Consider the following 27,197-nt stretch of genomic DNA (forward strand, 5'->3'; position numbering starts at 1 on the left):
GCTTCCCTGTAATCAACAGTGCTGTATCTGGTTCGGTTTTCTGGTGTTGAGCCCTGTCCACTGGTTCGAACCTTTCGGGAATATCCAGTGCTTGCTTTGTGCTGAGATTTCGCCAACCTGCTTGGTTGGAGTTGGCCTCTGGGGCCAGGAGACTTCCCTCCAGCTTTGTGCCTTCAGCATGGACTTCTCCCAGTCCTGATTTTCTCCAAGTGGAGATATTGACTTGGAGGACTCCATACGTCAGGTTAAATATCAAGACTTTGCAAAAGTTTTTGAAACCCATTGGGAAAAAACAGTTTACACTAGAGGAGAATTGAGAAAATTGTTGATCAACTCCATTCACCTCTTCAATTTATAATGATTGACTTCTTCAGGAATAATAACGAAGGAAGAAAGAATAAGAAGAAGGCAGGAAGAGAAGAAAGCAAACAGGAATAAGATATAGGAATGTAACATCTGTGGATGTTTTGAAGTTATTGAACCAGTGGAGTTAGAACGAAATGGAGTTAGAACTTCAAAAAATGGTGTATTGAGTGGCCACCATGTTTATTCTCACCTCAAGCACTTAGCAGCAAAACCTGATAAAGCTTCAGAAGCTGGAACCAATGCTGGAGGTAGAGGCCACTTATGATCACTTTGGACTCCATTTCCTTTATCTCTAGAAGGATAGATACTTAGGGTAAAATCTAGCTCTTCCAGTTTGGACCTTCAAGGACCAATATCAAAATAAATGCATGGAGAAACACACTGGCTTTCAGGAGAAAGGCTTTTTAAACAGTGTTAACAGTATGTAGCAACAGAAACCACCTTTAGCTAATTCCAGCAGAAAGAGGGTTTATTGTTAGGGAATGCAGATGGTTGTAAACAAATGAAAAGATAATAAACTTCCCTTATAATAAAGTAAATAAAATTTAAAACTACACTAAGATATAATTTTCACCTTATCAGACTGACAAAATCCAGAAGTTGGACAACATATTTTGTTGGCAAGGCTTTGGGGAAAAAGACATTGCCGGTAGGGGTGCAAAGTGATAAACCTCAATGGAGGGAAAGTTGACAATATTTATCAAAATTACAAATGCACATATCCTTGGACTCAACAATCCCATTTCTGGGAATTTCTTCTAAAGGCATCTCTTCATACATAAAAATGACATATGCCATGCTGTTTACAATAGCAAAAAAAAAAAAAATTGGGGACAAGCCAAATAAACATCAATAGATACTGATTAAAATAAACTGTGGTACATCTGCACAATGGAAATCTATGCCACCATAAAAGAGGATGAGAAAGACTTCTATATATTCATATAGATATTTTACTAAATGAAAAAAACCAAAGTGCAACAGAATGCACATATATGCGCACATTGTGTATATGGGCATAGCATGCTACCTTTTGTGTAAGAAAAGAACATGATAGGAATACTTATTTGTATTTATTATGTTTACAAAAAGAAATGCTAGGAGGATACATGAACTTAAAAATGGTTACCTAAAGGTTGTGAGGGGTAGCAGGGTGCAAAGGAAAAGGAAGTGAAGCATTTTTGCCTACCTCGTTGTATTGCTTCGAATTTAGAACAATGTGAATGAATTTAGAATATTGAATAAAAAGATGATGTAATTTCCTACAGGTCCTAGATAACCAGGCTCAGAGGCTAATCTTTGGAAACAAGAGACCAAATCACTCTGCCAGCTCTGTGAGATAAGCTGTGCCAAGTTCATTCTGGGATAGCAGCAATGGTAGCCACAATGACGTCCAGTTTCTAGAGGCATGAAGGTTGTGGTTCTAGTGCAGCCTCCTGTGTCCAGGGTTCAGTGTCAGGGGTTAATAGGTAGTAGATGCCATGTGTCTGTGTTCAGCCCTGGTGTCTTCTCTGTGTCTCACAAATGGATGCCAATGTGCTAAGATACTGATCCCCTCAGCGTTTAGTGTTACAGATGATTCTGGGTCTGAAGCCCCCAAGCTGGTAGTTGGTAGCAGCAAACAGCCTTAGCTATTGGTTCTGCTGTGCACTACACATGACATACTTTTCTATGTATGCTTTATTTTGAAAAGATTTGGAAGCAATGGATTAGAGAACAAGTTTTAAAAGAAAGGACTCTCAGCTTGCCTCCAGTGAGGATAATACATCACAAGGATCAAAGCATTCAAATTTGTTAAATTTGAGACATTCGTTTGTTCTGATGTGCTTAGAGTGGATTTGCTGCTGTTGATGTTCAAGTAGTCAATGCTCTGCACCAGGGGCTGGTTTCCAAGGAAATGAAGGCTCCATTAAAGCTGCTTTCCACACAAGTGTTAAGAGCGCTTATCTAAGGGTTCATGATTAGCGAAAGTCTCACCAGATGTACAGGGGAATTTTGGGAAGGATAATATTTACTTCTATGTTCTCTCACTTAAAGGAACATACGAGGAAAATGTTTTAAGGAAAGGGGAGGGGAGAGCCAGTGTAAGGTATCTCAGACTAGCCTGTTGCAGTGTTCCTTAAGTCCCTTAAGGGTATAAGGATATAGTCCTTATACGTGGATATAGTCCACGTAATTCAGCCTTCCCAGGCACCGAGTTGGAGGAGGGGTGGATATTTGATTTGGAGGGGCAAATGGAAGGTACCCAGCACAGTCTCTAAAAATACAAGACAGTGTTAGTCACAGATAGTTGTGTGGGCTTACTGAGAGAGGAATGTTATTAACAAATCTTCCCTGGTCAGTTTTGACCTTTGTTCTCTGTTCTCTTACTCATTCATAGTATTAAAGTATTAAAGGATAGAACAAGAAGAGGAGTCCTCTTCCCTGGCTCCAAGCCCATTCTCATGTTCTTCTTTTTTTTTTTTAATTTTTTTTAATGTTTATTTATTTTTGAGAGAGAGAGAGAGACAGAGTGCAAGCAGGGGAGGGGCAGAGAGAGAGGGAGACACAGAATCCGAAGCAGCCTCCAGCTCTGAGCTGTCAGCACAGAGCCCAATACGGGGCTCGAACTCACGGACTGTGAGATCATGACCTGAGCCGAAGTCAGCTGCTCAACTGACTGAGCCACCCAGGCGCCCCACTCTCATGTTCTTGATAAACCTTTTCTGGATTCCACTCATCCATCCATCCATCCATCCATCCATCCATCCATACATCTTTCCAAACATTCATACAACAAGCATATGCTTTTCAAGCATTGGCATAAATTATTTTGTACAAGGTTCTGTGCTAGGAACTTGAGTATAAATAGAGGAATAGGACTATTTTCAGGAAGCTTGCAGTCTTACAAGAAGACAGATATGCAAATAAACTAATGCTATGTGATAAGTGTTAATTATAAATATGCATATAAAGATCATCATGGAGAAAGAAAGGCCTAACCTTTAATAGTGTAGGAAAGGTAATGCTGGAGCTTAGATTCATAACAGAGCAGAGGCTCCCCTTATGGCCCCTTTTAATGAAATAGAAAAAGGCACTCTGTCTGAGCAGACAGAGAAGGCAAAGGTGCCCCATCCAGCCAGACACAGTCTTGAGCCAGACGTGTGATTGGTGACTGAGATTTAGGCTGGTTTTTACCTTGTTGGCTAGGAGCCTTTATGCATCCTTCAGATTGCCTACCCTTATGGGGCAGCCCTCTCCCTCAGCTGTAATGTTCCAACGACTGCTACGTCAGAGTTAGGGCTTCTCTTCATTGATTTAGTCTAATACCCAACTAGAGAAGTAGATGCATGGGTGTGTGGGTTGGTCAAACTGTTACCAGTTAAATTCCCTCCCTTGCTTAGGGAGACAAAGTTAAACTAAAACCAGGAGTCAAAAAAGTTTTGGAGCCAGGTGGTATTGACCAGTGGTATATTATTATTCTTACTGCTTTATAGGTGTTCCAGCAGGTTATAAATAAACTGAACCCCCTCTCTTTTCCTTGTCTTCCCACCATAGGTCATACAATGATACACATTTGCAAATTTCCTATACAGTAACTATGATATATGTTGCCTTTATTGTATTGTATTGTATTGTATTGTATTGTATTGTATTGTATTGTTTATTGACAACAAACCATCAGGCAAAAGCATATAATATAAGGACTTATTGACAGGGTTTCGTTGGAAATTTGTGCTAGAGGTAAAAAAAACAAAAAACAAAAAACAAACAAAAACCCACAACCAAAAAACCAGCCCCTACAGTTGTTTGTGAGTAACTTCAGTGAGATGTAGTCTCCCATTATTTTATTTTGCAGTATGTTAGTGTTGAATATTGGGGAAATTCTTAGCTGATGTAAATTAATAGCACCCTTTGTGGTGGCCTGGTCAGGGAACAAAAACACCATGTGAAATTGGAAGAGTCCTCCCTTACACATTTCACTATATTTGCAGCAGCAAGAGTCTGGTATCCACTTTTGAAACTCATTTGTTACATTATAAAATATGTTACATTATAAAATACAATACAAAATATGATACAGAACCCTATGCCTGGCTTGTCTCTATATGGTGCCAATAATCATTGTCTTAATTTTTTATTTCTTTTTTATTTTTATCTTTAAAAGTTTATTTATTTTGAGAGAGAGAGAGCGAGAGCAAGGGAGAGCATATGCACAAGTGGGAGAGGGGCAGAGACAGAGGAGAGAAAGAATCCCAAGCAGGCTCCACACTGTCAGAGCAGAGCCCAATGTGGTGCTGGATCCCATGAACCACGAGATCATGACCTGAGCCAAAATCAAGAGCTGGACAACTGAGCCACCCAAGTGCCCCTCAATTTTATTTTTATTTAAAAGAACTCTAAAGGATCCAAATCAGCTTTCCAGCCTCAGGAGTAGGGATGGGTTGGTAACAAGTGAGGACTGTAGAAACAGGGGAGAGAGATGTGAAGATTATCACTATAGGCTGCAGTGACAACAACTTTCTTGTGGGAAAGTCACATGGACTCTTGAGACTTAGCTGTCTATAAAATTACCCAAATTATGCTAAAATTTATTGCTATCTCACCGTCACTGGTTTGATGTCAGTGTCCTGCATGCTCAAAAAATCTGTTTGGGGAAAGCAAGACAATGCTCAGTGAACAAATGGATTCAAATCTGGGACAACAGATTCTTTTTTTTTTTTTTTAAAGTTTTTATTTAAATTCCAGTTAGCTAACATACAGTGTAATATTAGTTTCAGGTGTACAGTATAGTGATTCAACACCTCCATATATCATCCTGTGCTCATCACAGCAAGTGCATTCCCGAATCCCCATCATTTATTTCACCCATGCCCCCACCAGTCTCCCCACTGGTAATCATCAGTTTGTTCTCTATACTTAGGAGTCTCTTTCTCGGTTTGCCTCCCACCCTCTCTTTTTCCCTTTGGTCATTTGTTTTGTTTCATAAATTCTACATATGAGTGAAATCCTATGGTATTTTTCTTTCTCTGACTGACTTATTTCGCTTAGCATAGTATTCTCTAGCTCCATTACAAATTGCAAGATTTCATTCTTTTTTTATGGCTGGGTGATATCCCATTGTGTGTGTATACCACATCTTCTTTATCCATGCATCAGTCACTGGACACATGGGCTGTTTCCATAATTTGACGATTGTAGATAATGCTGCTATAAACATCAGGGTGCCTGTATCCCTTTGAATTAATATTTTTGTATTCTTTGGGTAAATATCTAGTAGTGTGATTGCTGGATCATGGGGTAATTCTATTTTTAACTTTTTGAGGAACCTCCATACTGTTTTCTAGAATGGCTTCACCAGTTTGCATTCCCACCAACAGTGCAAGAGGGTTTTCCTTTCTACACATCTTTGCCAACGCCTGTTATTTCCTATGTTGTTAATTTTACCCATTCTGACAGGTGTGAGGTGATATCTCATTGTAGTTTTGATTTGCATTTCCTTAATGATAAGTGATGTTGGTCATCTTTTCATGTGTCTGTTGGCCATCTGGATTTCTTTTTTGGAAAAATGTCTGTTCATTCTGCCAATTTTTTAGTTGGATTATTCAGTTTTGGGGTGTTGAGTTTTATAAGTTCTGTGTATATTTTGAATTCTGACCCTTTATTGTATATGCCATTTTAAAATATCTTCTCCCATTCCATCAGTTGCCTTTTAGTTTTGTTGATTGTTTTCTTCACTGTGCAGAAGCTACTAATGGTTGATGTCAGAGAAGTTACTGCCTGTGTTTTCTTCTAGGATGTTTATGATTTCAGGTCTCATATTTAGGTCTCTAATCCATTTTAAATTTATTTTTGTGTAGGGTGTAAGAAAGTGGTCCAGTTTCATTCTTTTGCATATTGCTGTCCAGTTTTTCCAATACCATTTAAGAGACAGTCTTTTTCCCATTGGGTATTCTTTTCAGCTTTTTGAAGATTAATTGACTATATAATTGTGGGTTCATTTCTGGGTTGTCTATTCTCTTCCATAGATTTATGTGTCTATTTTTGTGCCAGTACCCTCCTGTTTTGGTTCCTACAGTTTTGTAATATAACTTTAAGTCTGGGATTATGATGCCTCCAGATTTGGTTTTCTTTTTCAACATTACTTTGGCTATTTGAGTTTTTTGTGGTTCCATATAAATTTTAGTATTGTTTGTTCTAGCTCTATGAAAAATGCAGTTGGTATTTTGGTAAGGATTGCATTAAGCGTGTAGATTACTTTGGGTGGTATAGACATAATAACAGTATTTGTTCTTCTAATCCATGAGCATGGAATGTCTTTCTATTTCTTTGTGTCATCTTCAATTTCTTTCATCAGTGTTTTATAGTTTTCAGACTACAGGTCTTTTACCTCTTTGGTTAGGTTTGTTTATTCCTTGGTATCTTACTGTTTTTGGTGAAACTGCAAATGGGATTGATTGCTTAATTTCTCTTTCTGCTGTTTCATTATTGGTTTATAGAAATGCAGCTGATTTCTGTATATTGATTTTTCCCCTGTACATTGATTTTGTATCCTATGACTTCACTGAATTTGTTTATCAGTTCTGTTAGTTTTTTGGTGGAGTCTTTTGGGTTTTGTATATGTAGTATCATGTAATCTGCAAATAGTGAAAGTTTTACTCCTTTCTTGTCAATTTGGATGCCTTTTATTTATTTTTTTGTTGTCTGATCGCTGTGGCTAGGACTTCTAGTACTATGTTGGAAAAGTGGTGAAAGCAGACATTCCTGTCTTGTTCCTGACCATAGAGGAAAAGCTCTCAATTTTTCCTTATTGAGAATGGTATTAGGTATGGGATTTTCATAGATGGGTTTTATTTTTTAATTTATATTTATTTATTTGTTTAATAAATTTATTATTTTTAATGTTTATTTCTGAGAGAGAGAGAGAGAGTGTGTGCGCAAACATTCACAAGACCAGGGGTAAGGGCGGAGAGAGAGGGAGACAGAGGATCCAAAGTGGACTCTGCACTGATAGCAGAGAGCCTGATGTGGGGCTTGAACTCACAAACTGTGAGATCATGACCTGAGCCAAAGTCGGGTGCTCAACTGACCAAGCCACCCAGGCACCCTTATTATTTTTTTCAAAGATTATGTATTTATTTTGAAATGAGAGAGAGCATGTGTGCATGCAGGGGAGAGGCAGAGAGAAAGGGAGAGAGAGAATCTCAAGCAGGCTTCACACTGTCAGGGCAGAGCCTGATGCAGGGCTCCATCTCATGAACTGTGAGGTCATGACCTGAACTGAAATCAAGAGTTGGATGCTCATTTGACTGAGCCACCCAGGCATCCCTTATAAATGGCCTTTATTATGTTGAGGTATATTCCCTCTAATCCTACTTTGTTGAGGGTTTTTATCATAAATGGATGTTGTACTTTGTCAAATGCACTTTCTGCATCTGTTGAAATGATCACATGGTTCTTATCCTTTCCCTTATTGATGTGACATATCATTAATTGATTTGCAAATATTGAACCACTCTTGCATCTTGGGAATATATCCCACTTGCTTGTGGTGAATGATTTTTTTTGAATGTATTGTTATTATTTTGTTGAGGATTTTTGTATCTGTGTTCATCAGAGATGTTGGCCTATAGTTCTCTTTTTTTTGTAGTGTCTTTATCTGTTTTGGTATCAGGATAATGCTGGCCTTGTAGAATGAATTTGGAAGTTTTCCTTCCTTTTCTATTTTTTGGAATAGTTTGAGAATAGGTATTAACTCTTCTTCAAATGTTTGATAGAATTCACCTGTGAAGCCATCTGGTTCTGGACTTTTGTTTGTTGGGGGTTTTGATTACTAATTCAATTTCTTTTCTGGTTATCCATCTATTCAAGTTTTCTATTTCTTCCTGTTTAAGTTTTGGTAATTTATAAGTTTGTAGGAATTTATCAGTTTCTTCTAGGTTGTCCAATTTGTTGGCATATATTTTTCATAATATTCTCTTATAATTGTTTGTATTTTTGTGGTGTTGGTTGTTATTTCTCCTCTCTCATTTGTAATTTTATTTATTGGGGTCCTTTATCTTTTCTTTTTGGTACATCTGGCTAGAGGTTTCTCAATTTTATTAATTTTTTTCAAAGAACCAGCTCCTGGTTTCATTGATCCGTTCTATTGTTTTTTTAGTGTCTCTATCATTTATTTCTGCTCTAGTCTTTGTTATTTCCTCTCTTTTTCTGGCTTTAGGTTTCATTTGTTGTTCTTTTTCTAGCTCCTTTAGGTGTAAAGGTGTATCTGAGATTTTTCTTGCTTCTTTGGGTAGGGCCTGTATTGCTATCTAAACTTCCCTCTTAGGACCACTTTTGCTATATCCCAAACGTTTCGAATTGTTGTTTTTATTTTCTTTGTTTCCATGTATTTTTTTAAATTTCTTCTTTCATTTCCTAGTTGACCCTTTCATTATTTAGTAGCATGTTACTTAACCTCCATTTATTTGTGGTCTTTCCAGATTTTTTCTTATGGTTGACTTCTAGTTTCATAGTGTTGGGATCAGAAAAGGTACATGGTGACTACAGTCTTCTTGTATCTGTTGAGGCCTGTTTTATGACCCAGTATGTAATTTATTTTGGAGAATGTTCCATGTGCACTTGAAAAGAATATGTATTCTTCTGTTTTAGGATGGAATATTCTAAATATATCTGTTAATTGTATCTGTCCAGTATGTCATTCAAAGCCTTTGTTTTTGTTTAGATGATCTGTCCATTGATGTAAGTGGGGGCATAAAGTCTCCTATTATTATTGTATTATTATCAATTAGTTATTTTTTGTTTGTTATTGTTTTATATATTTGGGTGCTTCATGTTGGGTACATATTTACAATTGCTATATCTCCTTGTTGGATTGTCCCCTTTATCATTATATAGTGACCTTCTTTGTCTCTTGTTAGAGTCTTTGTTGTAGAGTTTATTTTGTCTGATACAAGTATTGCTCCTCCAGTTTTCTTTTGACATCCATTTGCCTGATAAATGTTTCTCTATCCCCTCACTTTCAATCTGCAGGCATCATTAGGTCTAAAGTGAGTCTCTTATAGACCGCATAGAGATGGGTCTTGTTTTTTGTTTTTTTTTTTATCCATTCTGACACCCTAGCTGGCACAACAGGATTCTTATTTGGAAAGTATAATTTCAGGTATAATTTGTGTTCATTCACAAATTTTGAGAATGATCTATTAACGTCCATGTTTCTTGCCTTTTCTTCAGGGGGTAGTTCCCTCTATACTTTATGATTCTCTCCACTGTATAGGGCACAAGTTAGTTATTTACTGGTTAATTTGCTCATTGACAACAAACAACAGCTTACATTGAGTATGTGGAAAGTCCACATTGACTAAATTAGCTGGATAATTGCAAATACTTCACTGCTCCTGGAGTTATTAAAAGAGAACTCTCTCATCGTTGGAGAGTCATTGGCTGTCTTCAGCACCATGACCTCCAGATTGCTTTCATCACCTACTTTTCAGCCCTGGCATGATTTAAAAAGTTAGGAAAAGGAGAGGAAGTTTTTGCTTCTTAAATCAGTAATTTCTGACTTGGTTTAAACTTGGCAGGCTTTGGAAAAAAGAATAATTTATTTAATGAATGTTTGATAAATTTATTTAATTTATTTAATGAATGTTTGAGTCCTGCTATGTGCCAGTAATGAGAAGATATAGCAGTGAATTTTCAGATGAAGGCTCAGTTGACATAAAACTTACAATCTAGAGGAAGGAGACAGATAAGAAACAGTTATAAAAATAAACAGTGCTGAGTACCTGGGTGGCTCAGTCCATTAAGCGTCTGACTCTTGATTTCAGTTCAGGTCATGATCTCACGGTTTGTGAGATGGAGCCCTGTATTGGTTTCTGTACTGTCAGTGCAGAGTCTGCTTGGGATTCTGTCTCTCCTTCTCTCCCTGCCCCTCCCCTGTGTTCCCTTTGTCTCTGTCTCTCTGTATCTCTCTTTCTCTCTCTCAAAATAAATAAATAAACTTAAAAAAATTAAACAATTCTGTTTTAGATAGTGGATAAATACCTTGAGAAAATGAAGGCTACTTTAGGTGGGGTGGTTAGGGAAAGGCTCTCTGCGGAGGTGGCTTTTCCCTTCTTAAACTATGGATTATTGGATGCTTTCTATGCTAGGTCTGTCCTACAGGTTTTGTTTATATTAACTCATTCAATCCACACAATAACCCTACAAAAAAGTATAATCATCTTCTTTCTAAAAATGAGGAAACTGAAGGACACAGCCATTTGGAGGCTTGCCCAGGACCACACAGATGGTAAGTGGTAGAGCCAAATTTGAACCCGGGGAGTTCTGTGCCTTCAATTACTAGATCCTATCTGCCAGCCACATAAAGAGTTGGAAGCAGCTCTGCTAGGCAGAGGGAACAGCAAGTGCAAGTTCTTTAGCAGGAAGAGTTTGTGCCATCTGAGATGCAGACCAGAGACCAATGTAGCTGAAGCAGAGGGAACAAGGGAAGAAGTGGTGGTAACAGGGGCTCAGAGCTGCACAGAAACCAGAACTTATAAAGCCTTGTAAGCTCCTCCTCTTGGTGAGGAGTTAGATTTAATTCTAAGGGAAGCCATTAAAGGGCTATACGAAGGGAGTCCTGCCTTTAGACCGAGTAAGAGTGGTTCCTTTCCTGGGCTTTGTGCTTTAGTGGGTCTCACATATGGCACATACACATATAAGCTCGTGCACGCACACACACACACACAAACACACACCAGAGTCTTCAACTTTGAGGTATTGCTCTGTGGTGAAAATAGTGGTATAAATAGTAATAGTTTATATGGTAAAATTAAAGTGTTTTGTAATGTTTTCTGCAATAACAATAATTATATGCAACGCCACTAAAATATTTAAACATGATATATACATTTTGAGGTTTGTTTCTGAATCTAAATGTTGGTTTAAACTGAACAGTTCTGGTTGTTATCTGGGGAAAATTTCATTAAGTTGAAATTAATTAAAAAAATTAATAACTCAGTAAAGGAGATCTAATTCAGTATTACTGTGAATAGAATACACACGTGAAAAATATTGATTATAATAATATAATTATAGATTTTACTGGAGTGAAGGCAAGAAAAGTGTCTTATTCCGTAAATAATAATTTATGAGCTATCTATATCCTTATTTTATCCCTCATCCAAACAATGCTGGCCCAACAACAGAATACTCAGATGTGTGTAATAATAATTAAATTCAGTCATCTTGGTTATTTTGCCAATTTTTAAAATTAAATTTTTATTATTTTCAATGTTTATTTTTGAGAAAGCAAAAGACAGAGCATGAGTGGGGGACAGAGAAAGAGGGAGACTTAGAATCTGAAGCAGGCTCCAGGCTATCAGGACAGAGCCTGATGCGGGGCTTGAACTCCTGAACCACAAGATCATGACCTGAGCCGAAGTCAGACACTTAACTGACTGAGCCACACAGGCACCCCTATATTTTGCCAATTGTTAATCATGTAAAAACAGCATGCGTATGTTTTGATTTCTGTTTTTATTTTTTTATTTTTATTTATTTAAAAAAAATTTAATGTTTATTTTTGAGAGAGAGAGAGAGAGAGAGAAAGGAGACAGAGAGAGGGAGACACAGAAATTGAAGCAGGCTCCAGGCTCTGAGCTGTCAGCACAGAGCCCCACGTGGGGCTTGAGCCCATGAACCATGAGAATGTGACCTGAGCCGAAGTTGGCCGCTCAACCCCACTGAGCCACCCAGGCACCTCGATTTTTGTTTTTATACATATAGATACACTTGTCAAAGTAGGAGGATGGAATATTTTTTATTTAATGGGTTTTTAGTTTCATTGATGAATTTAAACATTTAAATAAACAGTATGTGGCTTCCATTTGTCTCTCTACCCAGGCCCTGCATATATAAGGAGTGGGCCTTCAGGGAAGTGACATGATCTGATTCATGTTTCTAAAGGGTAAAAAGAAGTGGAAAGCTAAACTCATTTCTAAAAGTGACATCTGATTTATGTTTTTAAAAGATAAACAATAAAGCTGTATTTATTTCTGAAACACAATTTGAAAAGAAACTTTCCTTCATCAATTTTTTTCCTTGGAAGTTCAGCTTAGAGAGAAGTTAGACACTTTTAGTATGGAGAAGAAGACATAGGTAGCTTGGAATAATACTTGTCTTACAATGTGTCAAATATAGATTCTTGGACATTAAAAACTCCACATTAGTCCTCTTATGTTTCCTATAGCAGTGGTTCCCCATGGTGCACATTATAAATACTTACAGAGTTTTTACAACATACCTTTGCCTGGTGCTCCACCCCAGAGATATGAGTTAATTGGTCTGGGTGGGGCTCTTAAGTCTATGAGGGCTCCCAGGTGATTCTAGTGTGAGGCCAGGGGTGAGAACTGTTGCTTCAGTGGCTCCTTGCTCTATAAAACTGGCCACTTTTCTCTCTTATTTGGAAATTTCTGTGAGTTTCACCCACCTTTTCTTTTTCAGTATTTTTTGGCAGGTGTCATCTCTTTATTTTTCTTGCAATTCTCTTCTTTTAACTGGATACAAAGGAAATTCTCCCTTTATTGGACTGTAATTGAGGTTGCTTAGAAAAATAATAGTCATATGAGCACATGTAGGTTAAAAATATAATGGACTTAATCAGATGGCAACCTCTGTGGGATCTGAGCCCCTAACCTTTTATACCAGCCTCAGGGAGATGGCATATGATATGATTAAAAATATTATTGGACAGAATAAATATATAGTATGTATACATAAATACACAATTCTGGATTTACGTTGCTCATGAGAGGCTGTTAGCAAATCCCAGGACTAAAATATACCATCCATGCCAAGGTTTCTCTGAATATATTTCCTGTTGTACTCAGGACGAAGTTCATTCCCAAGCTTTATAGCAGACTGAGTGATAGTGCTATCATGAAGGGCAGAGCACCTGAACCCATAAACAGGGTGCAACATAGGGATATAGGACTGGTTAAGAAGGACTTGCACGGGAGAGAATCATAAAACTGCTTTTGAGAAGCCTCTGCTAAAAAATATGGCTGCTGTTGGCATGGTTGTTGCCCAGATTTCGGGCTGAACAGCAGCCTTTTATGATCTGAGGCAGTAAATTCCCTTTATTAACACAAACAATGAGTCTCCCAAAAGGACAGAGTTAAGGAAGCTTCAGAACACGAGAGGTCCTCTGGGTGAGGCTTTCTCCCTTCCCCAGATCACCATTTCTGGGGTTATGCTGATTTTTTGTTTATAGACTCTTATAGCAGTTTACATTCTGGTTTTTATTTTTTTATTTTTTGTTTTTTAGAGAGAGGGAGCAGGAGCAGGGGAGAGGGGCAAAGGGAGAAAGAGAGAATCTTTCCATGCTAAGCGTGTTGCCTAATGTGGGGCTCTATCCCATCACCCTGGGATCATGACCTGAGCCGAAGGCAAAAGTCAGATGCTCAACTGACTGACCCACCCAGGCACCCCTGAAGTCTGCTTTTTGGTATTTTCCCGTTTCATTGAACCCTTTTGCTGTGTGTTGTCTCTTCATGCATGTTATTAATTTCTTTTCTTAAAATCTTTCTATCCCTACCACCACTCTTGCAGTTCAGACTACCAGACTCTCCTGCCCAGATTGCTGTACTAGCTCCTACTGTACTCCCTGCCTGTCTTTACCCTTCTAGTCCATTCTCTACATTCCACCATCACGATCTTTCTTAAGCCTAAATCTATTATGTAATTCCCCTGCTTAAAAACCTCCATTATTCCTCACTACTCTTAGGATAAAATTTAAATCTCCAAGTGGGCTTACAAAGCACTGTATAATCCATCCTCTGCCTGCCTCTGTCACTTCTCTCACCTAATACCTACCCCCTCCCATCTCCCTACCGGTTTAGGGAGATCCACTAACCTCCTGCATCAGAATTACCCTAAGATGCTTGTTAAGAAAGAAATCCAGATCCCTGCATTCCATCCAGTACTGGTGGGACCAGAATCCCAGGGAGCTCCCAAGAGGAGGCTCCTAAATACCAATCTAAGAAACATTTGCTAGGCCATTGAAGGGGTGAATGTGAATTGCAAGCCGCCTGGATTACAGTGGGCAAACTCTGCTTCATTAGCCAGGTCAGCTATATAAGAGGATGATTTCAAAGGTGAGAGAGGTCTCGTGGGGCAGCGGTATTGCTTGCTGTCTGTGGCAGTTGTGTGTGCTATTTCCTTTAGAAATTTAGAAATCTGAGAATCCTTCCAATACTCTTGAAAATCTCCTTTTAAAATACAAACTATCTTAGAAGCTTATGAACTGGTCTTAACTTAGATTGTCAGAGATTTGGGTAAAGTACAGAGAAAAGAGGATGAGATTTGGAGTCAGATGACCTGATTACAACTTGAATCGATTTTTGCTGATATTTCAACCTTGGGCAAGTTTTTCCAATTTCCTGATTAAATTATAGTTTCCTTATTTGTGAAATGGAACTAATAGTATTGTTAGGTTTAAATGAAGTGAGGAAATGTTTTGTAAACTGTTAATTGCCATCAGCCAAGTTGGTATTCTGTCTTTGTTTCTGTCTTTGATTGAAGAAAGAGGAGAGTAATGGGTCTAAAAACGGGATACTTAGAATTCAGAAAATATTTTGAAGTGAATTTCATTGACATCACGATGTATCAAAATTTGTGGGATACAGTGTAGAGAGGAAAATTTGTAGCACTAAAATTGAAAACATTTACTCTTCAAAAGGAAACTTACCATAAAACATAAAGCACAGACTTGTATCTAGAATATATGAAGAATCCTATAACTCAATAATAAGATGACAAATGACCCAATAAAAATGGGGAAAGGATGTGAACAAACACTTAACCAAAGACAATCTATGGATGGCTAATAAGCACATGACAAGATGCTCAGCATCAGTAGTTACTATGGAAATGCAGACTGAAACCACAATGTGATACCACTACACATTTAGCCACTAGAATGGCTAAAATTACAAAGATGGACCATACCGAATGTTGGCAGGGATGTGGAGCTCCCAGAACTTTTATTCACTGCTGGCGAGAATGTAAAATAGTATAGCCACTTTGGAAAATAGGTTGGCAGTATGGTGACCCACTTGGAACCCCAAAGTTGGTATAAAGATTATTTTAAGTTGGAGATATTTGGGATTCAACAGATGCAGAAAGAAGCCTTCTTGGAACTTCCTTTATTTGGCTAAAAGTAGGCAATTCTGAGAAGTGAGAATTGCCATAAATTTCCTCTTTGGGGTAGCCTCTATTGTTAGGAGAGAGATCAAGAATAAACCTACCATAAATCTCCTCTTTGGGTGACAATTACAGCCACTGGGAATAACTAATGTTAGAAAAATTTCCAATCCACTGAATAAAATCCATGAGTCCACATTGATATAAATAAGTGAATAAATAGATATAAATGGGAAGTTGTATTAAAACAGGGTATTTACATAGTTTCAAAGTACCTCCCCACAAAATACCTAGTAATTATAGGGGAAAAGAAAATAACCTCAGGTGGAAAAGCCTGACAAACACCACCTTCATCAAATGATCTAAGTGAACATCACCATCATGAGAACAAATTAAGAGCGTGTGACATTTGATAGGGTGTGATGACAAGTATTTCTGATATTCCTGCCAAAGATATGTAACTTTAATCTAATCACATGAAAACATCAGACAGTGCAAAATTAAGGGGCATTCTTTTATTTTTTACTTATTTTTTAATGTTTATTGTTTTTGAGAGACAGAGAGTGACAGAACATGAGCTGGTGAGGGGTAGAGAGAGGAGACACAGAATCTGAAGCAGGCCCCATCCAGGCTCTGAGCTGTCAGCACAGAGCCTGATGGGGAGCTCGAACCCACGAACAGTGAAATCATGACCTAAGCTAAGTCAGATCCTTATCTGACTAAGCCACTCAGGTGCCCCTAAGGGACATTCTTTTAAAAGAACAAAAACAAACAAACTGGCCTATCGTCTTTACAAAAAAAAATTTTTTTTAATGTTTATTTATTTTTGAGAGACAGAGAGCAAGCAGGGGAGGGGTAGAGAGGGACGGAGACACAGAATGGGAATAAGGTTCCAGGCCCTGAGCTGTCACCACAGAGCCCCATGCAGAGCTCAAGCCCACGAACCCTGAGATCATGACCTGAGCTGAAGTTGGATGCTGAACTGAGCCACCCAGACACCCACAAACTGGCCTATAGTCTTAAAAAGTGTCAAGGTCATGGGGTGCCTGGGTGGCTCAGTTGGCTAAATGTCCGACTTCAGCTCAGGTCATGATCTGGTGGTTCATGAGTTCGGGCCCTGTGGCCTGGAGCCTGTTTCGGATTCTGTCTCCCTCTTCTGCTGCTCCTCTCCCACTCATGTTTTGTGTGTGTCTCTCTCTCTCTCAAAAATAAATAAACATTAAAAAAAAACAAATTAAAAAAAAGTGTCAAGGTCATGAAAGTCAAGGAAAGACTGAGGAACCATTCCAGACTGAAAGAAAATAAAGAGACATGACAAAGAAAAGCAATACATCGTTCCAGATTGGATCTTTTTGCTGTAAATGACTTACTGACAAAAAAGGTGAAACATGAAAGGAGTCTGCAGATTAGATGGTAGCAATATATCAGTGTTAGTTTCTAGGTTTTGATAGGTGTATTTTAGATATTTAGATTTAGATATTAGCTAATTCCCTTGTTTGTAGGAAATGTACACTAAGGTATTTAGGGAAGACAGGCATTATATTGGCAACTTACTCTAAAATGGTCTAGGAAAAAAAATTATTTGTACTATACTTGAAATTTTTCTATAAATTTGAGACTGTTCAAAATAACAATTTGAAAAACTTCATACAAAAGAAATCATCTTATAGTATGGAGTCCTGTGGGGCAAGAGACGTCAGGACGCCAGATATGATGCTTTTGCAGTAGACTACATAAAAAAGACAGTTGTTTCAAGCAGAATAGTAGTAAACAGAAATCTTTAATATGTTCAGGAGAGGCAACTGATGATAAGTGGAGGCTGAAAGGAAGAAATAATTCAAGGACTATTTCACACCATTTTCTTGAGATGGGGAGACTGGGAAAGGAACGGATTTGGGAATGAAGTTAGGAGCACTGTTCTAGGCATGTTAAGCTGGGGATGTCCATGAGATATCACAGTGAAGGTGCTGAGTAAGCAGTTGAAAACATGGGTCCGGCACTTAGGGGACAGTATAAATTTTTGAGTCACCAACACATATGTGGTTTCATCATAGACCTAATAAGATCACTGTTTCAAACAGATTCTTGGTACAAAACAACCAGATTTCCTCTAGTGTAAAAGTCAAGCAGAGCCAGTTCTCCAACTTTCTTCTTAATAATGTGTTGGCTACTCTGGGTAATTCTACTTTTTTTTTTTGTCTTTAGAGCAGTAGGTTTTCCCTCTGTGATACCCTCAACCTCAGCATTTGGAATTTACTCTTTAAAAAAGTTTTTTTTTTTTAAGTTTATTTATTCATTTTGAGAGAGAGAGAGTGAGCAGGAGAGAGGCAGAACTTTTTAAAACAAATATTTGCAATTTGATAGAGAAAATGAGAGAGGCTGTTTGTCCCTCACTTTTATATTTTCATTAAATCCACAGATACGAATTTCCTGTGACCTGGGATCCTGAGAACAGGACTCTTGGGAGGGAACCATGAAAAATCAGTTCTGTTGGTGACATTTCCACCTTTCTCTTATTATTTAGAAAGTTCACTATGAAAAGATCTCTTAGAAATTCTCCCAGAAAAAAATTTTTTTTTCTATTCTGCTACTTTGCCTGCAAGTGAAGCTATAGTCCTCTTGGGTGGACATCATAGCCATTTCCCATTGTTGGTTATGAGGGCCTCCAGGAGGAAATTATACGAGTTTACATGTAAATCAGGCAGTGAGAACAGACCGTTTAGATTCAAAAAGGCTGTTTCCATGGAACTGATAAAAGACAGACAAGGGGAACATTTCTATGGTCCAAAAACACGTTCTAAAAGACAATTTTCTTTTCACATTTCAACAGTGTTCTTCAGAGTTGTAGCGAGGGTCCCATGTGCCCACTGCTCACCTCTTGAGGCACTTTGAACAATGTCTGCCTGATGGCTATTGCACCTGTCTTTTATTCTGTAAGGATTCTTAAGAATAGTGACTGTAAGCCTTGTCCTACATGATATTTACTTTTACTTGTATTGACCTGGGTTTGACTTTTTGAATAAGGACTTCACCATCTGTCTTTACATAAAACGTTTCCAGTTCACCCTTACAATAAATAAATGACAAGAAACTCTCCTTTTCTTCCAAACAGCTCTTTAAATCTCTCTGTGTCCTTAAATCTTAGAGCCTCCTTTTCTTCAGAAGAATCAATACCTCAAATTTCAGGTGTATGTGCACACTCTGGAGTCAGGTTGTTAGGGATCAAACCTTGTTCAAACCTGTGAATCTGTGGAATCGCTTGGACTATAAGTCACAGTTTCCTCATTTGTTAAAAAGGGATATTGTGAGTGTCAAATAAAGGACTCTTGGGAGTTCTTAATGCAGAGCTGGCACTTGGTATGTGCTAAATATGGTAATTTTGTCATTATCTTCATTATTATTTCCCTTACTAGTCTAAAACCATCCTCCTCAAAGGGCCAAGATTCTGATCATGCAGCAGCTTGAGCTAAGTGATAATTGAGCTTTTTCTGAGCATCTTCTAGAGACCTCTGCCTCATTCTTATCATGCATTTTGTTATACAGGACTAGTCTGTAGCCAGCATGCCCATGTGCATTGGCCACCATCACTTCTGTGACTGGTTGGTGTCCGTAGTATGAGGTAGTTATGTATTTTGAATAGCCCCATGATTATAAATGTTACATTTATAATGTTGGATTGAGAGTTCCCAAGGGCAGAGATTGTGCTTTATTGATAACCAGTGGGTTAAGACCATGCTTAACAGATGGTAGACTCTCCATAAGTTTTTGATGAACCAGAATAAATTGTGGGATCTTGAGGTGTCATGGTGGACTTGAGGTGTTACACAAAAGCTGGCCACCTTTTGGCTGGACCTCTCAAAACAAGTCATATGGAGGAGTTTTGTCTAGGGAGGAAGGTGGCTGTGAGCCTCTATCTCGAGTCATATCCACATGAGTACCTCCAACCATGTTGTACTCAAGCCTATAGCAATTTTCCCAACAGCTTTTCATCACAATCAGGGCATTCACTCTCAGACTATGGAGGTTTGCTTTGGGAGGCATTTATTATTTGGCTCCTTTGAAATGTTTAGCAATGCAAACAGGTCATCTGCTGCTGCTTAATGACATATGAACTGTCACAGTTCCCTTTTTGCCTCTTTCCTCCACTTCCGCTCCCTCCCAACCATCTCCAACATGTGATTAATTCAAAGGTGGCAGACAGCATGGGGGCTCTTTATCTTCCACAACCCCTGTAGAGCTGGAGGATAGTAGAAATTGCAAGATGGTTTTCAAAATGTAATTGAGGAATGATACAAAATCCCATCTTGTTCGACTTGTTGAAAATTCCTGCATATGGTCTTTTAACACCGAGAAGGCTTCCATGTATAATAAAATATTCCTTTCAATTCCAGGGTCTTGTAGTGAGGGTGGGGATGGGTAGTTTCTAGGCCAGAAACTTCTCAGGGCAGTGGTTTTCATTTGGGGGTGTGGAAGTAGGGCCTTAAGCCAAAACCCAGTCAGGTGAATGAGGAAAGTGACTGTAAGCAGTACCATTAAGATACAGTAAAAGTGAATTCATGTCAGAAATGAAGGTGTCGAGGCTGCTGCATCCTAAAAATTAATACTAGTGGGAGTGGAGGCACCTGGGTGGCTCAGTTGATTAAGTGCCCGATTCTTGGTTTCGGCTCAGGTCATGATCTCGCGGTTCACGGGTTCGAGTCCCGCATCGGGCTCTGTGCTGACAGTTCGGAGCCTGCTTGGGATTCCCTCTTTCCCTCTCACTCTCCCCCTCTCCCACTTGCTCTCTGTCTCTCTCAAAAATAAATAAACAAACTTAAAAAAATAATAGCATGAGTGCCAGGGTGACCTCTTTGAGACACCTCTGAACCTCAGGACCCACTTTAAAAACCATTATCACCAAGATAAGGAGACCATTTAAGTCGACATGAATAGGGTTAAAACTGGCCAGGAACACCTTGTACCTCAGAACAAATTCAGATTCTTGCAAACCAAGAGAAAAATGTTTGTGTGTGTGTGTGTGTGTGTGTGTGTGTGTGTATAAAAGAAATAGAGAAATGGAGATTAATAAGGAGAAAAATGGAAATATATTTCCTGAAGGCAGTTGTTTTCTTTCTGGAGAAAAAGACTGAATAAATGGAAAGAATGTTGGACCAGGAATTAAGTGACTTGGGTCTGGGAGTGGAGCTTGGTCTCTCTGAGCCTATTGCTCACTGACCCAAACCTTAGCTCCATAAGCTGTGAATGACCTCATGGGTTATTGTAAGGTGATAACAGGGGCATAACTGCCTTGAAAGTAAAGTTGATAAATACTGCAAGCTATCGTTGCTATTATTACAGAAGTGAAATACTACAATTAATAACTAACAAAGGCTGATATCAAGGACCTACACACACCATCTTAGCCAGGACTTTATACGCAAAACTGTATCTATCATGACTGAAGTACATGCCAAGTCTTGTGGATATTGGATCATAACAAAAAGGTAGAATCATGTTGCTAAGGATTGTACACCAGCAATTACCTCTTGAAGGGAGATTGATAAGAGAATTAACTCAGCATGCCAAGAACCATCTGAGAACGTTTTAGAAAACAAACACTGTAAGATCCCCTGTGATAAAAATTTAGTAATAAAAGTTGTATTTTCCCCTTCCTTTCTGCCTGCCTTCTTTCCTTCTTGCCTGTCTGGCTGCCTGCCATCTCACTTCGCACTCTTTAACTCACTTCTTCAAAGAATAATTGAGTACCATCTCTGTAAGATATTGTGCTGGTCTCTGGGAGGACTACCAAATAAGTAGGGCATGATCCCTGCCTTCAAGGAGCACCCTGTCTACTTTGAGGAGCATTGGAGGTAGAGCCACTGGTCTTCATGAATCACTTGTTGCATTGCAGTGGATCGATAAGATTGAATCAGGGCTGGGCACAATATGTAATCATGCCTTAGTGTGATTCTCTCTACCATAAACACCATCCCTTTTCCTCATTAGGTGGTGAACTTCTTATAGATCAGGTTAAGCCACTGCTTTTCTGAATGCCTTCATGGCTAACCCAGACAGAGTTAGCAACCTCTTTTTCTTTATTTCCACAGTACTTGGAGCAACATAGACCCCAGTTCACAGATCTGGACTCTGCCCCCTTACCAGTTACTTACCATTGACCTAGGTAAGTTACTTGATCTCTCTGCTCACCAGTTACATTCTGTAATATGAGGCTGATAATGCTCCCCAGAAGTGGTGGTGTTGCAAAGATTAAATGAGATAATGTAGTTGCCTAGAACAGATGGTGATCCTCAAAACAGGAGTTCACTGAATGAATAAGAACATTTATAATTCTCTATTAAAAGTATTTGTGAAGCTTGACTCCTGCCCTAGACTCAGTGCTCCTTAAGAGCAAGCACCATGCTTCCCACTTGAATCTTCGAGGCTTTGCCCATAGAAAGTGCTCCATAAATACTTGATTTATGAACAAAGTAAAGAATGGATGAAAAGTGGTTAAGAGTGGGTAAGTTAAAGAGATGGCAGAGCTAATTTGCTGATATGTTTATGATTACATTATAATTTTGTGAACTCATTAACAAAGTGGGAGTGTAGTGGGAGCAAGTTAATTGATTTTGTTAGAAAACTTAGAGAAAAGTCTAAGTCTACAGCCCAGAAATGCTGCTGGTAAAGCTGACTGTCTTGACATCTGGAGTGAATTAACTTCTAATTGGAGAGCTCATGGGCCTTAGGAGCTGCCAGGATGTTTGGGTGAAGAAAGTAGTTTTTAAAAAACATGGCACATTGTCATGTCACCAGATTGTTTTCTTTCCTAATAACAGAATATTTTAATGTTTTGGGGGCCAGAGTACTCCTCCTGCTATAATGAATTTATAATAGATTAAGATGAGTTATGCAAATGTGATCATCATAATTACAGTGACTTTGAGTTTATGATCTCCTCTATTAATTATTCTTCAGTGGTTTAACAGTACAAGAGTTCAAGATATCAAAAATCACTCTGCTATTGTGTATTACCACCCCCCTCTTTTTACTTCCTAGGAATAAATGTTTATTAAGTGAATATATATCAAGGTGAAAATGTCCTCATTTTAAAAACTAGCATCATAATTTCTCATAGGGAGGGAACAAACTTTGATTAGGAAAATATCTTTGATAAATTACTTGGGGGCAAAGTGAGATCCTGTGAAAACCGGATGGCAGGAACAAAAAAGCATGCAGAATTGACCAGAAGTTTGAGGAAGGGAGGGTAGAGACTGAGATGAGAAGGGGGGTGGGGAGGGTAGAGAGGGGAGGGCTGAGCAACAGGGCAGAAGGCTAGGGCCCAAGTTAGAGAAACTTTCTTGGGACTCGTGGAAGCAGAATTATTTCAAACTAAGTTTCAAGTTGTTTCCACTACTGGACTGTAGCCCTATTTCTGGAAACCTTCAAAAAAAAATCTTTGGGTGGAAATTATGGGCAGCTTGAGTCCACTTCTGGGTTGATATAGCCCCAAACAGGGGAATCATGAGCAGCAGATAAGAGCCAGAGGGAAACTTGAATGAAGAGGTGGCCTTCACTCCCCATGCCCTGTCCCCAGCCCCAGGAGTTTGGACTTTACACAATTCTCTGGAAAGATTAATTTTATCTAGATCTTTAAAAAAGGTAAAGAAGTGGCTAAGAGTGTGAATTCAAATCCCTGTTGCTATCCCATATTGCCTTGGGCAAGTTACTTAGCTTTTGTAAGTCTCATCTGTAAAATGAAGTCATACTTTTCAGGGAGGATTAAATTAGATAAAGCTAGTAAAAAGTGCTTACAACAGGGCCTGGCACATACCAAGCATTTCATAAATGTTAGGAAGTAATATAACTATTGTATATGTGAAAACAATTCCATGGTGTTTTTGGTCCAAATGATGCTTTTGCTTAGGAGATTCAGGCAGTGAATCCTGCCAGAGTTCATACCTTCCAAAGCAACGGTGAGGGCAAGTCTCAGTTCTTAGTACAGACTTCTTACTATCTTTGCAGGGTAGCACCACACATGCCTCATATGCAGAAATTATCTTCCTTCCTTAGATTGGTAGCTTTGACCATGGCTTACCAACCCATAGTTCCAACTTTGTGACGGTGACGATAGCATTTTGGAACCATGCCTGGATCATCATACTAATGGTCCCTTATATTTATATAACCTTTTAGAGTTTACAAAGGGCTATACACACCAGCCGCTAGCCTTATAAATAAAGGTGCCCTTATACTCACTTTGCAAACGAGAAACTGTGGCTCAGAAAGCCTGGCTATCCACAGCAGCAGACCCACAGTGGCTGTAAAGTAGAACTCAGGCTTTTTGGACACCTGTTTCATTGGAATTTGAGAATATGAAGGGATGTTCTTTATCATCTAAAGTAGCACTAATATCTGTAAACCCCTGCCCAGAGAGAGAAAAGCAGAAGATAGTTTTGAGCTATTTTGCATATCAAAGGACTTAGTTCTCCCTCTTTACAGATCTGAAGTTTATCTGCCCAAATTAAATGCAGACTTCTAGTGCTAATCTTATATATTTCCTTTTTTCGAATCTCTTTGGAATTTGTGATTTGCTTTAGACAGTCGACCAATTTAAAAAAAGAAAACCGTAGACTTTATCTTTGGAGAAATTCTAGGAGGGTCTCCTTTATGAACCAAAAATACTCTCTTCCCCTGAACTTTCCATCTCCCCTCTTCTCAGGGTATTGCCCTGACCCTGGTGCCTGAGTGCGAGCTTTTCTCATTAAAAGCAAAATGCCAGTGGCTGCTTCAGTTACTTTAAATCCACTGTCACCTATTTTTATCTTGCTTGTATGATCATGAGATAACAAAGCCATGATCCATAACACTTGAGAAGACAATATTTGGGGACGAGGAGCTAGTGCATGCTGGAAAGAAGGGCAGACGAGGAAGAAAAGAAGCCACAGTGAGGAGGAGAACTTTTTAACTGATGAATAAGCCTGATGGGAGGAGAAACCAGAAATTTGCTTTGCAAAATCTTACTGTAAGTACCTGTTAAGGAAGCTGGGCCTGAAGCTTAAAAACTCAAGTGGAGCTAGAAACCCAAGACTAGGATAAATATCTGCTGGAATTATTGTCTAACTTTGGGAAAACATAGAGTGAGGACGCTGTACCAGAGAGAATGGCTGGTCAGTAATTGTAATACCTTCACTCTGGTGACCTGAACAGGTTAGAACAAGTTTAAACAGGTGTATAAGGTGTCATGTCCACACACTGGACAATCTTAAAGACCTAAAGATCCTGGTGTGTGAGTGTGTGGTGTGTGTGTGTGTGTGTGTGTGTGTGTGTGTGTGTGTGTGTGTAGGCTGGCTCACACTAAAAGGGGCGGGGGGTGGAGGTAGGAAAAGGTCAGAGAGGCCTAGTCAAGTGGGACCTCAGGAAACAAATCCCAGAGAGCAGTTCACTTCTATAAAGGACAGGTTACTTAAAAAATACATGTGTAAATTTGTGTTCTCATTTAATAACTTCCCGGGGTCTCTCTCTCTAAGGATGTGTTAGTATGTAGAGAATGAGAAACCAGACACTAATGGATAGGGTTTTATTTTGTTGCTTTTTGTTCTGCAGCTATAAAAGGAGTATCTTCTAACTGGCATTGCAAGCTGATTTTCAGAACCATGCTTTAGTATGATATGTAATTAATGACTGCAAAGTCTTTTCAACAAAGAAAGATGGCAATACCTGGCAATGTTAATTAAGTATAGATTTGAAAGATCCTCTTCTGAAGGTTTGAAATCAAATGCCAAATGATGTAGAGGGTCTTCAAACGCAATTAAAGAAACATATCAAGTTGACCTTCATCATCTTCACTAATTAATATTTATGGGGTGCCTAGACATCTTGCTTGGTGTTGAAAAAGGAAAAGAATCCGGAATTTTATGATAGTTGATAAAATACTTATGAGCTCAGTGACATGGTAGGAAAGGGAATAAATGAACCATTTGAGTATAATATGAACCATTTGAAGAATTTTGAAATTTGTTGAGACCTCATTAGCAGGATCCTGAATATATCTTCTCAGAACTAATAGGTTATGCTTCTAATGTATCAATTTACTCCTTTAAGAAGAAATATCTAGAAGAAATTGAATCGGTTATCAAAAATCTCCCAACAAATAAGAGTCCAGGACCAGATGGCTTCCCAGGGGAGTTCTACCAGACGTTTAAAGCAGAGATAATACCTATCCTTCTCAAGCTATTCCAAGAAATAGAAAGGGAAGGAAAACTTCCAGACTCATTCTATGAAGCCAGTATTACTTTGATTCCTAAACCAGACAGAGACCCAGTAAAAAAAGAGAACTACAGGCCAATATCCCTGATGAATATGGATGCAAAAATTCTCAATAAGTTACTAGCAAATCGAATTCAACAGCATATAAAAAGAATTATTCACCATGATCAAGTGGGATTCATTCCTGGGATGCAGGGCTGGTTCAACATTCGCAAATCAATCAACGTGATGCATCACATTACTAAAAGAAAAGAGAAGAACCATATGATCCTGTCAATCGATGCAGAAAAGGCCTTTGACAAAATCCAGCACCCTTTCTTAATAAAAACCCTTGAGAAAGTCGGGATAGAAGGAACATACTTACACATCATAAAAGCCATTTATGAAAAGCCCACAGCTAACATCATCCTCAATGGGGAAAAACTGAGAGCTTTTTCCCTGAGATCAGGAACACGACAGGGATGCCCACTCTCACCGCTGTTGTTTAACATAGTGTTGGAAGTTCTAGCATCAGCAGACAACAAAAGGAAATCAAAGGCATCAAATTTGGCAAAGATGAAGTCAAGCTTTCGCTTTTTGCAGATGACATGATATTATACTTGGAAAATCCGAGAGACTCCACCAAAAGTCTGCTAGAACTGATACATGAATTCAGCAAAGTTGCAGGATACAAAATCAATGTACAGAAATCAGTTGCATTCTTATACACTAACAATGAAGCAACAGAAAGACAAATAAAGAAACTGATCCCATTCACAATTGCACCAAGAAGCATAAAATACCTAGGGATAAATCTAACCAAAGATGTAAAAGATCTGTATGCTGAAAACTATAGAAAGCTTATGAAGGAAATTGAAGAAGATATAAAGAAATGGAAAGACATTCCCTGCTCATGGATTGGAAGAATAAATATTGTCAAAATGTCAATACTACCCAAAGCTATCTACACATTCAATGCAATCCCAATCAAAATTGCACCAGCATTCTTCTCGAAACTAGAACAAGCAATTCTAAAATTCATATGGAACCACAAAAGGCCCCGAATAGCCAAAGTAATTTTGAAGAAGAAGACCAAAGCAGGAGGCATCACAATCCCAGACTTTAGCCTCTACTACAAAGCTGTCATCATCAAGACAGCATGGTATTGGCACAGAAACAGACACATAGACCAATGGAATAGAATAGAAACCCCAGAACTAGACCCACGAACGTATGGCCAACTAGTCTTTGACAAAGCAGGAAAGAACATCCAATGGAAAAAAGACAGTCTCTTTAACAAATGGTGCTGGGAGAACTGGACAGCAACATGCAGAAAGTTGAAACTAGAACACTTTCTCACACCATTCACAAAAATAAACTCAAAATGGATAAAGGACCTGAATGTGAGACAGGAAATCATCAAAACCCTAGAGGAGAAAGCA

General features: G+C 38.7%; 1 long non-coding RNA gene across 1 annotated transcript in view; it reads left to right on the forward strand.

Moving 5' to 3' along the window:
- The window catches only part of LOC122238015, a 142,257-nt gene that overhangs the window by 87,618 nt on the left and 27,442 nt on the right, over positions 1-27,197 (forward strand). The window contains exon 2 of the long non-coding RNA XR_006216942.1: positions 21,618-21,691. This is a non-coding gene — a long non-coding RNA (uncharacterized LOC122238015). The remainder of the gene's footprint in view (positions 1-21,617; positions 21,692-27,197) is intronic.

Source organism: Panthera tigris, chromosome B1 (assembly GCF_018350195.1).
Source record: "Panthera tigris isolate Pti1 chromosome B1, P.tigris_Pti1_mat1.1, whole genome shotgun sequence".
NCBI classification, from domain to species: Eukaryota; Metazoa; Chordata; class Mammalia; order Carnivora; family Felidae; genus Panthera; species Panthera tigris.